This window comes from Mytilus californianus, unplaced genomic scaffold, assembly GCF_021869535.1.
Source record: "Mytilus californianus isolate M0D057914Y unplaced genomic scaffold, xbMytCali1.0.p SCAF_2, whole genome shotgun sequence".
NCBI lineage: Eukaryota > Metazoa > Mollusca > Bivalvia > Mytilida > Mytilidae > Mytilus > Mytilus californianus.
In genome coordinates, this window is record NW_026262668.1 from 105,121,510 (window position 1) to 105,135,192 (window position 13,683).

General features: G+C 32.4%; 1 long non-coding RNA gene across 1 annotated transcript; it reads right to left on the reverse strand.

Annotated features, from left to right (window-relative positions):
- Positions 1-11,700: 11,700 nt before the first annotated feature.
- LOC127728556 (uncharacterized) lies at positions 11,701-13,683 on the reverse strand. Its single transcript, XR_007994177.1, has 2 exons — positions 13,454-13,683; positions 11,701-11,915 (listed from the first exon to the last, which is right to left on the reverse strand). It is a non-coding gene; the product is annotated as an uncharacterized LOC127728556 (long non-coding RNA).

Sequence of the window (13,683 nt, forward strand, 5' to 3'; positions counted from 1 at the left end):
GTCAACAGCTAATTTGGAAGATTGAACACCGTTAAGCAGGACTTGCTGTTGCCTGTTTGACAAAAAATCTTTTATCCAAAGTAAGTTATTTTCACGTATACCATAATAATTAAGTTTTGTTATTAATCTTTCATGGGGGACCTTATCAAAAGCTTTAGAAAAATCTAAAAGTATTGCATCAACTTGATTACCTTCTGCCAAGTATTTGGCTATGTCCTGGATGCTGATAACAAATTGTGCTTCATAGGAACGTTTACTCCTAAAGCTATGTTGGTAATCATTTAAAATATTATTTAAATCTAAATATTTTCTAATATTACTTGTTAAGACGTGTTCTAAAACCTTACAACATATAGCCGTTAAAGAAACCGGTCTATAGTTAATTGCATTATGCGTATCTCCCTTTTTAAAAATTGGCACAACATTTGCCTGTTTCCACTCTTCTGGGATTTTTCCATCATTTATGGATTTTTGAAAAAAGAATACAAGGAAGGGGGATATCTCTTCCGAGATTTTATTAAGGAAAATAGCAGGGATATTACCTGGCCCACTAGCTTTATGGGGGTTTATATTTTTAAGGAGTTTAATTATGCCAGTGATATTAATGGTTATATCTGGCATGGTGGGGTAGGGACTTTTAGGTTTATGTGGCATTGAAGTTTTATCTTCTTTAGTAAATGCACTTTTAAATTGTTCATTTAAAATATTTGATTGTGTTTGTGGATCACTATAATGTAATCCATCTTTACCTCTCAAAGGTGAGACTCCTGGTGTTTCAGTCTTTTTCCCTTTTATGTATTGCCAAAATGATTTTGGTTTTTCCTCAAGTTGTGGACTCATGATTTCTTCCATATATTTACTTTGGGCTTTCCTTATTTCTCTTTGAGCTGTTGCTTTAAGCTTTTCGCATTTATCTTTGTGGATTTGTTTCCCCGTTTTTTTTTAGCTTTATTAAATGCTCGTCTTTGTTTTTTACATAAACTATTAATTTCTTTATCTGCCCAGGGATTCGTATAGTTAGATTTACATAAAATACATGTAGTTATTTATCCTAAATGCTTTTGCTGTTCTCCTGCATTACCTACTAGAATGTCAATTATATTACAATCTATCTATTAAATGACCAAATAAGCATGAATTTACAAATTAATATTGACACAATTTTGTTTGGAAATGATGTAAATAATTACGAAACTAATTTAAAAATGTTCGACAAGTACGTTGTTTCATTAAACATTCAATAAAATTTAATTCTTCAAGTCAGCCGTTGTGTTTCTTACAAAGCTGATTTACTTTTTACCAATATTATATAAGTAAGATACCAGTTGATTAATATCCTTTTCATCTCCATATTGCCGAACAGAGTTCATTTTTTCTGAAAAAGTAAAATGAAAATTAATCAAGAACATTTTTTATATGAATCTTTAATGATAATTTTTGTTAGGGGCAACGGAGGAAATAGAAAGTTAATTTAACATATAGACTGTTTATAACGTGTTGACGGTGTTTGAAGTTTAATATTTTTTGTGTCAAAAAATCAAATCCTTGCCCCTAACATAGAGTTACTTGGCCAATGATTCTTTAAGTGGTTACTGGTTTGCATGAATTGAAATCTTATTAAGACGTGTCAATCTTGTATTTAGTTTCATATAAATTATGATCAATTGAAATGTTTGTGAGTCTGTCAACTCGTAAAACAAAAAATATCAAGCGCACTAACAATTTCCAACCTGAATTTACTTCGATTGTTTTTATTTGACGAGTTTCAAATTTTCAACCATGGTTTTCTGTGTAAAGTTTTGTTGACTGTTGTTTATCATTACATTATAAGTTATCTACGTTCATATCCGTAGATATGGATATTTTAACACCCTGAAGTATCCAAGTACACCCTGAGGCGCAGCCGAATGGTGTATAGGGTACTGAAGGGTGTTAAAATATCCATATCTACGGATATGAACGTAGATAACGAATTTATCCCCGGTCTTAGTCTAAATCTGGCGATTTTTAGAGAAATTCGACCACAAAGTTTAATGTGAAAGCAACGTTTTTTTCATTTTTTAAATATCTTTTATTGAAATTTGGGAATTTGACATATTTTTAACGGGGTGTAGGGTACTACCTTTGGTAGAACCCTACATGTAGACAAATATAAGACGTTTTTAAACTAGAAACAGAGAAACTGAAATGGGTCGAATTTGGCGCGCAATGTTGTGAGAGTTACATCATAAACGGTGTGACGTCAACGTGGGTCATTTGCATAGCTAGGTCAGTAGTACCATTCATTGACAATGTGGCTGCATAGTGATGCATTTACCAGAATGAGTGCAAATAATCGATATAATAAGATAAAATCGGTAGTGGATTAAGTATTTAATTATACAGACATCATGGAAAATCTACAGAATTCGATATTTCATAAGGAACAACCATGGAACTAAGGAAAACGCGCGTGAAATTCCCCGATGTAATGGGTAGCAACGTCCGGGGATATGGGTTAGCAACACCCAGGGGCTATGGGTTTTGTAACGACGTGCGTTAACCAATCAAACTCCTAGAAATATACTAAGCCGGGGATAACTTTTTATATCATGACGTTGTCTGTCTTTGACTTGTGCGATACTTGATTTGCCTTATGGATTCTGTCGATTTTCTTTCGTAATATTCAGAAATTGCGCATACAGAAAGATATTTGTCAACAAAAGAAGATTATGTTAAAACAGCAACATTTTCTATTTAGATCAAACTACTTACGTTGAACTCTTTTATCTGCAATCTTCATGGACCTTGAATCGGCTATTTTCTCTAATAAACTGCTAGGTAAAGTAAATCCTGAAAACCATCAGATAGTGAAGGCTGACTGATAATGTTGTGTTACAGATTTGTATGATTTTTGTTGAGGAGATAAAAGTTAAAATCTTCCCTTTATTCCGTGACCCTATCGCATGTTAGACTAAAATAACATTTATTCAATTTATTCAACTGATCTTAATTGACTAAAATTACATGTAGACTAAATTGGTGCTACTTTGATCTTCAAAACCAGTGAAAGAGGTAGGACTAAGTTCCCCTGAACTTATTTCACATGAGGGACATTTTCGAAAATTCCTTCAATCTATATTAAAAATACACAGTATCACAGTTTCATCTTCGAGTCTATGGAGTTTTTATAATACTTTGCCTTACTTTATAATAATACCTTTTTAAACATATGATCAAATTTGAAAATGCCTAGAAATAGCTAAAAACTTCAACTACAATTAGCTTTTGCACCAGTTCTCTTGTATTGGCACTTAGTGTCTTTTGTCATTTTGCTTCGCATCACGGTGCGGAGCTATTAGTATCAGTCGATATACACGCCATCTTGAAATAATTACTAATCACATATAGATTCTGATTGGTTGCTCTATGATGCGGCTGAGATACAGCAACAGCTATTGGCTTAAATGAGATAAAGAATTACAGACTTTTCTCGGCTCAGGATAAGACTTCAAATGCCGGAAAATTAACTATGTGTATTTCAGTTCCGATCAACTGTCATTAATTCATGTTCGATTTATTATGCATATATTGCACACTGAAATTCAATATTGAAATATCAATTATTAATATGTGTTTATTTACTTTGTTAATCTGCAATATGCACGATTTGTTTTGCTAAACAATGTTCCTATACAATGTTTACAAAAATGCATTATCTGTATTTTATAACTTCTGCCAATCTAGGCACACCTCCAGAATACTAATTCAACAACCACATGCACACATATTACCTTAAATTAGGATAGAGTGAAGCAGTCCACAGCTTTTTAGAACGCTCAAACTTGTTGTTAGTTGTGTATATGCATTGTGTCGATCTGGTGATTAAATCCTTTCCATTTTGTTCTTATGTTGTACTGTTACACCATCGTCTCAGGTTAAGGAGAGGGTTGAGCAGTCTAAAGTCAGGAGCCTTTTATTCAGTGTTTGTCTTTTGTTGCAAGCCGTCCTATCTGTTGTTGGTTTTTTTACGTTTATTATTTCAGCATAGAACAAGCCGTTTGTTCCTCTTTTGAATTTCCTATATTGTCATGACGGGTTTTTTTTATGACTTGCGTTACCGTTTGGATTTGCCGAACTACATATGATGGATGACCTATTGTTCCTTATATCCACGTTATTTGGTCTATGGCGGATATTGTCTCATTGGCTATCATACCATACACAACTATTCTTATATACATTAAAAAGTCGCTTACCTGACACCGAAAGGGACAATAAACACATTACAGACAAGAAAATACTGTACTTCATTGTTTTCCTATGTTCAGTAAAAAAGCTTCTGGTTATGAATGCAGAGAATATCTTATTTCGATAACTTTATAGAGGAGCGAAATACATGTATAAACCGATTATCTTCCTATACCAGTTAATTAACTACTTGATCAGATTGTGTAGGCACATGCATTATATTAATTCTTGCAAGTTATATTTATATGATTTACGAAGATATAATGCGAACATGCGAAGCCTTGAGTAGGAGTTCCTAGTAATAACGGTGACGGCGTACAATTTACGAAGAACAATGCAAACATGAGAAGCGTTGTGAAAGAGTACGGTAACCTAGTAATAAGGTAGACAAGGTATACTGTAGGAAGTCGTAATAACTTTTTCGCCTCTTAAGTCATTATCACTTTTACACCTCTCAAAGTCGCATTGTCTTCGAGTATTTTGAGTCTTTTGGCTCACACCGAACAGCAAGCTATAAAGGGACCCAAAATGATTAGTGTAAAACAATTCAAACAGGAAAACCAACGGTCTAATCTATAAAAAAAAACGAGAAACGAGAAACACTTATGAACCACATCAACAAACGACAACCACTGAACAACATGCTCCTGACTTAGGACAGGTGCAAATAAATGCAGCGGGTTTAAACGTTTTTAATAGGCGCCAACCTTCACCCTAACCTGAAACAGTAGTGTAACATTACAACATAGAAAGACACACTATAAAATATCAATTGAAATGGCTTAACTCGATCAAAAAGACCATTGATTTGAATAACTCCGGTTACTCGAGTTACTAGATTTTAAATCGAATGGTATGACCTATTCTGAAACGACATCATTTCAACCCACCTCATAGGCATGTTTAAGCGAATAGAGTAATGACGAAAGATGAGGAAGAATTTGTAGTAAGATGAAAGGTAAAATGGATTTCATCAAATTTCAAATACGTGTATAATACTAAAATCCCAAAATAGGCATAAAAGCGCGGAAATCACTATGTGATCCGTGTAAACTCGTCGAACCTTTAAACAAACTTATTAGTAAAGGTTATCTTATTAATGTTGTAATAAGATCTTTGAATATTGTTTACATTGGCATTAACATCGATTTTGTCATCAACAAATAAAAACATAATTAAATTTGTATTCTTTTCGAATAGTTTTTGGGGTGTATAAATACACATCCACGTTAATTTTATATTTAGAGATTGCTTTATCTATATATAACATGATACATATTTATTGTAAGGTTAAATTCTTACTATCCTTCTGCCTGTCGATAATTTTATTTTGGCATTGCACTAGTCATGTCTTCTTTGACTGTCCATGGCGTTAAAACACTAAATCCCTGGGATGCGTTTTAATTGATTTTAGTCTCTGATGCATGATTTTTTATCATTAATTGTTTTTGGCTTTTACCTAGCTTTCAGGAACTGCGAGTACTCTCAAATCGTACTTTCTTGTTAATTTGACCTGTTGACACAATTTGTGATGCATTTCTGTTATTCAATGTGTACTTATTTAGTGTTACACCTCGTCTCACTATTTTTGATATGTACCACCTTTGATAAGTATTTAGTATGACGATAAATTTTCACTTCTGTACTCGTACTGTGAACAACAAATTTATTTATTTTGTAAAAAATGTTTCCGTACTCCTAACAACAAAATTATTTTATTTAAATTTACCTGTGTGCGTTATTTTATTTAACGCCATTTTGTCCCAGGTTAGGGTTGTCTTTTTGACATTGTTCCTACATCTTTTTTTATTAATATTGTATCTATATTGTGTCATAGATCAAACTTATTCGTTCAGTGTATGTTTACTTGTTTTTGTTTATGTGTCTTTTTGATCTAGTTATGTCGTTTCAATTGATATTTTATAGTGTGTCTTTTCATGTTGTAATTTTACACTACTGTTTCAGGTTAGGGTGAAGGTTGGCGACTGTTAAAACGTTTAAACCCGCTGCATGTGTATGCGCCTGTCCTAAGTCAGGAGCCTGTTGTTCAGTGGTTGTCGTTTGTTGGTGTGGTTCATAAGTGTTTCTCGTTTCTCGTTTTTTTATATAGATTAGACCGTTGGTTTTCCTGTTTGAATTGTTTTACACTAGTCATTTTGGGTCCCTTTATAGCTTGCTGTTCGGTGTGAGCCAAGGCTCTGTGTTGAAGGCCGTACTTTGACCTATAATTGTTTACTTTTTATACATTGTGAATTGGATGGAGAGCTGTCTCATTGGCACTCATACCACATCTTCTTATTTATATATATATAGCTATTAGTTCAATCACAGATAGAAATGCTGTCATTGATTTTGATGATATTATATTCGGCTATTCAGCGAATCACCAATTTAAAGAAAAACATTATCAGATTATTTCATGACGGTTTTCATATCAGATGAATTATCATCCCTAGGTGAAGATATCAGCCCAAGAGTCAAATGCACGAGGGCTGATAATGCAACTGATATGAAAAATGTCATGTTGTTATCTTTTTCAGTATCACATACTTCAACTTTAAAAAATGTCTTTGTATAGAAATGTTTTGTTTTAAAATTATCAATATCAACTACGCAATTTGTACTGCAACACAAACGCATAAGCAGTTGAATATATTTTATCATATTTAAGTAATATTTGACCGTAAAATTCTCAAACTTTCTTATTTTTCTGGAGATTTTACACTGATGTTTTTGAACTCACAAACTGAATCGAAACAAATAAGAGACCTTCAAGGTAAACTTGCAGCACTTTGATAGAGCATACCAAACGGTTTTAAACTATGTACAAAATGCGTTTATTGTACTATTTGTTTTGCATTTTTCATAATATATATTTCCTGTCTCCTAATATTTGTCTTTCACCCTACTTTTTTGCCTGTTTCGTTGAAAACTAACCATTGCGGCATATTTTCTGGAATTTGCCGAGTGACGACGAATTGTCATGCGATAACGGTTACGAAAAGGCATGCGATAATAACCGGAGAGAGTTAATATATTTTTTTTTATGTTAGCCCACTTAGCACCATTTCGGATAATATGGAATTTACGTTAATGTAAAGCTATTATCCTACTGTAACCATAATTAGTTTCTTATGGCTAAGTATATGATAAATACATTTGTACGTATTTACTCTCTAAGCCAGGCATTTCGCGGACATATTTCATTTATTTGGAGCTTTCAATGTATAAATTCTATAAAGTTAGTGCGAATCGAATTTGACGCTTATTACCGAGCAGAGTAACTGTTCGATTTAACTTTGCATTGTGCATGCCCAGTTTCGTAAATCATATTCATGACCGCTTTCTCGCGTACACCAAGTTTATTAAATCGAAGTCGACCTAAGTGTTGCCCTTTATAATTCCCACTGAAACTTTTTAAGTCCGTTTCACAAAAGTTTTCAAATTATATAGCAATACTATGTGATATGAAGATTCGTTGTAAGGAGTATAGAGATAAAGCAAAAGATAAAGATATCTTTATTCCAATTAAAAGACCCATGATAAGCAAAGTAATATATTACAATATTTTTTATAATTGAGAGACAAAAATAATTTTGACAATCATATATAAATAAATATAATCACCTTATTTTACGATCTTAAGCTATAGTCATGCCAAAGCCATAAGTATATGTGTTAAAAGAATTAGTGAAATAGATTATATAAAATAGCAAGGCAATGTTTTGATTTGGTTACATATTAACATATCTATACTATATTGAGTTTTCTGAGTTCAAAACATTTATAAACAGAAGTTCCAATAATAAACAGTATGTGAGTGTGTGAATAAGTTAAACCGAAACAATAAAAAATCTGCCGGATTATCCAAATAACGAAATTTATAGATTATAATAATGAAGTCATAACGTTTAAATTGCGTAACGCGAATGCTAATCTTCAGTGGTCAGATTATTATTTTTTTTTTATTAGAATTTTTTCCTAACGCTACATTAACGTTCAACGTTATAATGAATATGCATGTGTTGAGGGGGCGTCAATTGAACTTGTCCTTGTTTTCACACTCCCTTTTCGAGGTTAAGTGTTTGAATAACATCATTTTAAAAAACTTTATAACATAATCAACTTCATTTGACTGAGTGAATTTTTGTTTGTTTAACGTGCACAACCATATCATAATTATGGTTTTTCGTAGTTAAGAGTAACAATAAGCATAACGTATGTGTAATACTTTGAAATGATATTAGAAGGTGAACTGCGCAAGTGTGGTTCTGAGAACAGTTTATGAATAAAGCAGGGTTCTACGACAACATAGAATACATTGAGACGGTTGTCGACTTGAAGTCCATGAATGTCTCACTACAAATTTCTTTATTTTATTATATTGAATTTCAAATCTGGCTAAGTTGGTTCGATGGTCGTTTGTTTGCAGTGACAAATTATTATAAGATCAATCTACATTATTAATGCTTTTTGGGGCGTTGTTCATATCTTATTTCAAATGAATTTTACTTTCTTTTTTTTTAAATCAAAATCTTGCGTAATACATGACCGATTGCAGTGGCGGATCCATGGGGGGGGGGGTCCGGGGTTTGAACCCCCTTTTTTGACGATCAATGCTTTTGAATGGGGACATATGGTTGAACCCCCCCCTTTTATCCTGGATTGGAACCCCCCCCCCCCCCCCCCCCCTTTAAAAATGGCTGGATCCGCCCCTGGATTGATTGGATTCAATTAACAAGTCGTCTATAGTAAACTCTGTACTTTTACAGTTTATAAAACTGTTGCACAATAGACCCTAATAACGGGGAAGGTTATGCGATAGAAAAAATGTTTAACCCCACTTCATTCTTTATGTGCCTGTCCAAAATGTAATATTTGATTTTGGTTCATAGTTTTAGCATTCATCAGTTATCTGGTTTAATCTTTTGACTTGGTTCACATCTTATCATGCATCGATGAGTGCGATGCATTATCACTGCAAGTGCGATCATTTCTGATGCGAGATTTTTGGATGTGCAATGAATTTTCATTGTGGTTTTATGTGTTAATTGGACATGCAAAAACGGACAATATTCATTTGGTGGCTTTATTATTGATGATATTTACAATTTAAAAATCCAAACTTATCGTTCGTGCTTTATACTTCAATATACACGGGGTATAATTGATTCCGGACGTTGTGCGTTCTTAAGCGATAAACAACAACAAGCTGAGAAATTAAAGATATGCTGAGTTAAGTACACAATTTGTATACAAAAATGTATTGTTCACGTTGTATGCATGTTAAGTCACCAATATAAATTATAAAATTTCAATTTTAACTCGCACTGTACTTACTGAATGATAAACGAACGTATGTTTACATACTTACTGTTACGGCCATGAGTCTTTGAAGAAAAATATTTGGACGTTATATCTACCAACTTCGCTTCGATACGCAGCAACGTCTGGAATCAACTGTACGGTTTTATCAGTGATATAGAACCGTTAAAACAATTTGTAACACAATAAACTGATCTCGTTATGACATCGTAATTCTAAAATTACGTATTTGCCTATTTGTAACAAAAATATGCAAGGCATACAAACATATATTAATGTACTGTGTAAGATGTATGCACTATTTTAAAAAAGATTCATGCGACAAATAAATTATCCAAAGTCATTCAAGCGTGAAATATAAGTGAAGTTGTGAGAGTGAGCTTTTTATTTATCCTGCAATCGACCTTTTAACTATACTAATACAGGTGTACAGATAACACGAAGCGATATACGTATACTAGACGCATATAGTCTCCTGGTATCCTGCTTCTATTGCGAGCGAACGGTTATGTCAAATTACTGTTTACGTCACAGTTCAATTTTGGGTCCTCATGGAATATTTACATGTAAACCATTTCGTACCTCATGGAAATTTTATATGTATACCATTTCGTACCTCATGGGAGTTTATATGTATGCCATTTCGTACCTCATGGAAGATTTATATGTATGCCATTTTGTACCTCATGGAAGATTTATATGTATGCCATTTTGTACCTCATGGAAGATTTATATGTATGCCATTTTGTACCGCATGGAAGATTTATATGTTTCTGATTTCTTGGTAAAAACTGTCTCATTGATGTGAGCCATTTCGTACCTTATGGAAGATTTATATGTATACCGTTTCGTACCTCATGGAAGATTTGTACGTATATCATTTCGTACCTCGTGGAAGATTCATTTACATGCACAAGAAATGCCTAAAATTTAAAATTAAAGCACCTATGAGATATTATATAAGCTTAATTGTGTCCCTTTTCACAGCATTTCCTGACAGAAACGGCTGGATGAATTTTGTTTATGTTACACTTAAAAAAAATAAAATCATCTCAAAATGTTTTATATCTTGAAAAAATGATAACTTTTACAAATATATGATACGAAATGGTAAACATGTATTTAGTCCATGAGGTACGAAATGGTAGATGCATTCAGTGGCCCATAGCGTACCAAATGTTTTTTTTTTCGTGGGTACGAAATGGTAAATGTTGGGTACGAAATAGTAATTTTGGGTACGAAATGGCAGAGGTACGAACTGCTCAAGGTACGAAATGACTTGCTACCCTTGATGTATAGCACCTTGTAAATATAAATCCAAAATGAAAACGTTACAGTCGCTCAAGCGTAAATGAGGGTCGTTATGTGAACGCTCTTTATTATTCAATATGCATCCATTAATGACGTTTCATTAGTATTTGATGTATACATAGTACCCTAGATATAGACTGAAACCGAAAACTTAAGCAGATTTTTCGATGGCCGTTGCTGTGCCTTACTTTCCACGGCGTATGTATTCAATAATGAAATGTCATTGGAATGAATACATTTTACCCTACATGTATCTTGGCGAATTATTTGAAAAATAAAATTGAATATTTTAGCAATATAAAATACGATTTTTACGGAATTCATTTTTGTAATTCGGTAGATTTTCACTCTCAAAGTAAACATTATCAAATCCTTTTGTCTTTCATTGGTTTGTGAGCGAGTCGCCTAAAAAGACTAGTTGATGAAACTATATAAGATTCCTACTGTGAAAATGCACCGCATATACAATAGAAATTACCCGCCCTTGCAGTGAAAATGAAAGTATTGTATCATTATTCGACAGTTAACATGAATCGCATAACGAAAGCAGCATGATGGAATTTAACTCAATATCAACAAACTGAATAATAAAATCTGTGTTAAGTTACATAAAATTAATGATTATGTTAAAATGTTTATTTTCTGAAAATAAAACTTTACTGCTGCTTTTAAATCTCCTGCACGCTCTGTTCGTGAAATATTCTTAATATTTACCTTTTTGTGTACCTGGATGGCTGTAGGCGCGAAATAAACCCGTCTGCATCTCTTACCTGTATTATGAATTTATTAAAACAATACAGTTGATATATTATTTCTTATTCTATTCAAAAATCATTAAAATTTTTGTTTATTTATTTAGCATTCTAAATCAGAAATACATGACAGATACAGTAAAAATCGTAGTTCAGTATTCGTACTTTGTAAACACTGCGTTTAGTAAAATCTCGTTTGAATGACGTCACCGCTCAAACCAATACCATAGGTGACGTCCATGTGTTGATAAACACATTTTTAATGTGTTTTTACATTCCTGTTCCGCTGGTTGCCATCTAGTTAGAAAAAAATATTTAGATTTGATTAATAAAGTCGTACAGTTAAATATAATACTGTCCCGGAAAAATCGGTCATGCAAAAATATGACTAATAATAAAGCTACATTTTTCAATTCACCTTAAAGCTGATCTATACACCCTCATTCAATAGTACAAAAGTATTCAAAATCAATGGCTAAATACAATCTTTGCCAATTCCACATTTAGTTTAAATTATATATAGTTTTTAAATAAGAAGTAGGAAATTAAAACAGAGAAATGAGCTCATAAAATAACTAATAGGTAGTTCCTTATAAAAAGAAAGGTTAGATGATCAGCTATCATGCATTTATAAAAACAAGACATTTTCAATCAGGTTCCGGCGTACAGGGAAGGAGAGGTTTACTTGGAAAAATAGAGGTCCGGACAACGATTTGTCGATTTTTAGTGATTCTCAATCTAGATAAAAGTTTCAAAGAAATGGGGATTCAAAACACTTTTTGACCTATTCCCTCATATAATAGGGTCTTAATGCGAGAGGGGGTCTTTATTTTTGTAATCATTATCATTTTCGCCATTTTCTTTATATCTTTTAGCATCCCATTATTCTCTATTCTTTAATTTTTTGCTCATTTTTTTTTTCTCAATTTTTTATTTTTTTTACCAATTATTCTCATTACTTCAAACTCCTTTAAGACCCACTTACAACTTTTAAAAGTATAACAGATATGTTCAGTTTATAAGTCCAGACAAAATTATATCAGACATAAATGGTTTTATATTTAACTTTTTGTCTAAAGCTTTTCAATATTTCAAAAATGATTACTGGAACGTTAAGGAACAAATTAATTGCATAGTGTTTGCTCATACATGTGTATCTGCATTAAAAAAGAAGGATTTTGGTGCTTCAGTTTCGTCAGTAGTATAATTAATCACTCTTCTAAAGATCGTTGGAGAAATAGCAAATAAGCAACAAATTGTTTTGTATGGTATGATATTTTGATAACCATCTAGCCCTTTTACTAAATGGAACTGAAACGATATGTAGCTTAAAAGTTAGTGAGTAATCTCAAGCAGATTTATCCGACTAACAATACATCGCATTCTTTTTTTTATGTTACCACTGTTAATTTTATCGTATTTTAACACTGGAAGGACAGTCTTAAACCCATACACTTGATATTGATCGAATCATTTTTAGGTGATTTTGGGTGATTATCATAAAAGGAAACTATTTGATCAATTTCAATATGGAAAGGGTTAAAATGTGCTACATAACGTTACATTATATGACACTATATCAAATTTATATCACAAATTGAATACGCCGATAATATACAATTAATTCATATGACTCACGGCAATTTCATAAGGCATTATATATATATATATATATATATATATGATAACCATTCCTGAAAGGCTGCAGTCCTTTTGTGAAATTTGTTATTCTTAAGATATATCAATTTTATTTTCCAAGGAAATGAAGTGCGCCAAATACGGAATTGATTTTCGCTCAATACTGTTAGCATGTTTATCAAAAGATCTATATTTACCAGTTATATATTTCACTCCTAAGTGAATTATGGTACCTTGAAGGAACAAATGAGTCTATTGTTGCTTAACACTTGACATAGGCAAAATCTCTTTGTTCTTACTGCGCTATAATCTGGATTTTTTGTACATGTAAATACTAAATAAATGTCTTCAAGTCAAACTAGATAATTATTTATTGACATTTCTGAAAATAAATATAAGTTTAAGATTAGTTTTGTGCTCATTGGTA